The sequence below is a fragment of the Theropithecus gelada genome, unplaced genomic scaffold (assembly GCF_003255815.1).
Source record: "Theropithecus gelada isolate Dixy unplaced genomic scaffold, Tgel_1.0 HiC_scaffold_304, whole genome shotgun sequence".
NCBI lineage: Eukaryota > Metazoa > Chordata > Mammalia > Primates > Cercopithecidae > Theropithecus > Theropithecus gelada.
Window position 1 is genome coordinate 1,580 of NW_020259527.1, and position 3,323 is coordinate 4,902.

The window sequence follows — 3,323 nt, forward strand, 5'->3', positions numbered from 1 at the left end:
ACTGGAGCTTGGCGAGTGTGGAGAAAGTGGTTTTGAGATGTAAGTCAGAGAGAAGAGGAGAGACAGAATCGTGCATTTGGAATAGGAATCCATGGAAGAATTCAGGGAGAGACTTATATGATCCAATTTCTATTATAATAAGTTCATCCTGGTAGGCAAGTGAAGAATGAGACAGGTAAGAGAGGAAGCAAAGGATACAAGTGAGGAAAATGCTGTTGTTGCCTTGGAGGGAGATGACAGGCTGTAGTAAGGGAGTTGCAGTAGAGGTGAGCAGAGAACACAGACTTTAGATACATTCATATTATAAATTGAGGAGACTGGATGGCAGGAGTGAAGCAAATGAAAAACAGAATGTTCTCTATGTTTCCAACTTGAATTGAGTCGGAAATAGTACTAGTTACTGAGGAGAGGAAGATAGAAGAAGGGGAAGGGCAGTTTGGGGGACTTTTTTAGAAGTCTGTGAGACATCTGGGAGGCAAGGTATCAATGAGGCAATAAAAGGGAAATTCTAGAGTCCAAAGAAATGATCTAAGCTGGGGATATAAATGCAGGACTCACCAGTATACAGATGGTTTATGCGTTGATGGGAAATGATGAAGTCATATAACATTTCAGCCTAGAAAGAATTTTCCATTGGCTTCACGACATGAAGATCTCTGATGACCTTGACAAAGGGGGTTTCAGTGGGACTGGGACAGGGGTTGGTGCCTGATGGCTTGGAGAGTGCATGGGAGCTGAAGTAGAGAAAGCATCAGGAGACAGTTTTTTTCTCCCCAAAATTTGACTATGAAGTGGAGAAATGTGTCACTGGATGGCAATGGATAGAGGAATGTGTGCGTGTGTGTGTTTATGTGTGGGTGTGTGCGCTACATATTCTTTTTAAAAATGAGTGATACATGTACCAATACAGATTAGGGAAAGTTAATGATGGGGGAAATGGAAGAAGCCAAGTTTTTGAGGGATGTGTGCAATTGCCCTTTAACAGAAGTGGGGATACTTCCCCCATTGCAATGGGAGAAAGAGGATGAGGACACGTGTTATTAAGTTAGTAGTTTCGGGGTTGGCAGATGTGAGTGTTCAGATGTGATGTCTTCTTTTTCCTTAGAGTATAAGCAAGGTCATGGGCTGTGAGTGACTGTCAAATTGGGCTCTGACAAATTTGAAGAGAGTGAGCGAGATATAAAATATTGTGTAGTGAAGGGCAATGTGAGTCTACTAAAGATACGTGGTTGGTTTTTGTTTGCCTGGTTTTTTGTTTGTTTTTGGCAGTACTGACTAGTTAACTACCTTTGTCGTTTTCTCCATTAACATTTGGCTTCTTGGGTATAGGCACGGAAAGGTGGAATGTAGGCTTTATTCAGAAGTAGGATGTGGCAGATGACTACAAAGTTATCAGAGGACATGGTGAGATGTTTGGAAGAATCCTAGAGGTAGAGGCTCCTGGAATCTTGGTTTTCCCAGGCCTGAAGTTGGCAACAGAGTCCTAGCCTTGGCACCAGAGATTTTCTAGGGTCAGGAGGAAGGACTTGCATTTTCCTAGCTTCTCTTATGTTTTCAGACCTTTGTTTTGCAGCTTTCCTGGCAGTTCTGAAACTGTTTAAATTAGAATTCCTTTACTCATACAGAACTTCATCTGTATGCCTCCCAACCTTGCCATCCATTCTCTGAGGATTGCAGCGCTTTTCCTGCAGTCTGCCACTTCTCTCCAGCCCATGTCATTACCCTGGTTGACTTCAGTGTCCTTTTTGATGACCTATTTAACAACTGAATCTCTTAGTTCCTTAAAATTATTTCATCTAAGAACTTTCTGGGTTTTTTTTTACATTAATGGATTAATTTAATTTAATACCTGGAGACTTGTCACATATAAAATGACTCAATCTTTGAAATCATGAATTTTGAAATCCTTTTTCTGCTTTCTTTTTCTTTTTGCAACCCATTCTTTAGCCTCATTGGACATCTGTTCTTGTGAGTCCTTGCTATTCCTTTAGATTCTTTCTTTCTTTCCATCTGGAGTTTTGAAAAATCACCCACCCCACACACTCACCAGTGTTCTTAGTTCCAATAACCTGGTGATTTCCAGGGGCACCTTTCTCATCCTGCACTCAGGAAAAACCTGCCATTCGTTGGCTGGTTTGTTATGCTTTCTTGCTCAGGGCTACAGAACGTGTTAGAGGAAAATCATGTAACAGTGGTAATTGCTTGAATTTCAGACATGGTTTCCACACTCAGCTGGCTCCATGATGCTGCCCTCCTCTCCATTCTCTCTGTCCCTCTGCTTGTTCCTCTCTTGTTATCTCTTGGCTAGACCATTACAACAGTCTCTTCACTATTCTCCTTTAGAGTCTCTATTTCTGATGTTATGTTATTTTCTTTTTCTGGGGATTCTTTTCCAAATTGCAGATTAGATCACTCATTTCCCTGCTTAAAAACTCCTGAGAGCCGACTAAGATTTAGACCATTAGGTAGAAGCTCTTTAGGGTTTCATTCAGGAATCGGGGGCCATGATTTGCATCTAACCTACTTGTCTAGTCTGATCTCTCCTCATTTCTAACCACCCCCATTCCCCACTCCCATACACTACACCAGACCATTCTGTATTCACCCTCACACTGTTTCTCCTGCCTGGAGCGAAAGCTTCTTTCTTCTCATCTGTGGAACTCTTGTTTTAAGCTCTCAATCAAATGCCGTCTCACCTGGGGAGTCATCTGCACTTCTCAGTGTGAGACAAAGTAGCATAGGTAAGAAGGCATATTTGCTCATTTATGCTTGCTGGCATGATTTCACAAAGGCTCTAACTCTGTGACCACATGCAGTTCTCTGGAGTGATACTTTGTAGAGCAAACAGGATAGAGGACCCAGTGCTCCACATCTCTTGCCTGAGTTACTATATTTCTTAAAAGATAAATGGCCCTAGTTCTTGCCTTTTCCTACACATAAGATAATGTCTGACAAGGTTAGTGATTATGCCTCTATAATCTATAAGGATATACTCTTACACCCAAATGTATATATCTATAACCAGATATAATCTTATACCCTTGATGTGATTCCTCTTTACTATAACTTCTGAACAAGTTTGATGTGATTTTACACATACTACACCTTCATTATCTGTATAGCCCACCGCTAAAATACTGGGCTGGTGCAATCTGATAGAACCTCTGATAGAACCTCTCTAAAGGGCTGCTTCTGGGCTATAGGCCTCAGTCTATAGTCCTTTGCAGGGCTTTTAAATAAAATTAACTTTAAATCTTTAAAAGCTTGATTTTTTTAGCCATGCATGGTGGCCCATACCTGTAATTGCAGCACTTTGGGAGACT

The 3,323-nt window shown here is 41.3% G+C and overlaps 1 long non-coding RNA gene across 1 annotated transcript; it reads right to left on the reverse strand.

Annotated features, from left to right (window-relative positions):
* Nucleotides 1-1,324: 1,324 nt before the first annotated feature.
* Nucleotides 1,325-2,679, reverse strand: LOC112617643. Its single transcript, XR_003117940.1, has 3 exons — nt 2,606-2,679; nt 2,090-2,158; nt 1,325-1,587 (listed from the first exon to the last, which is right to left on the reverse strand). It is a non-coding gene; the product is annotated as an uncharacterized LOC112617643 (long non-coding RNA).
* Nucleotides 2,680-3,323: the final 644 nt, after the last annotated feature.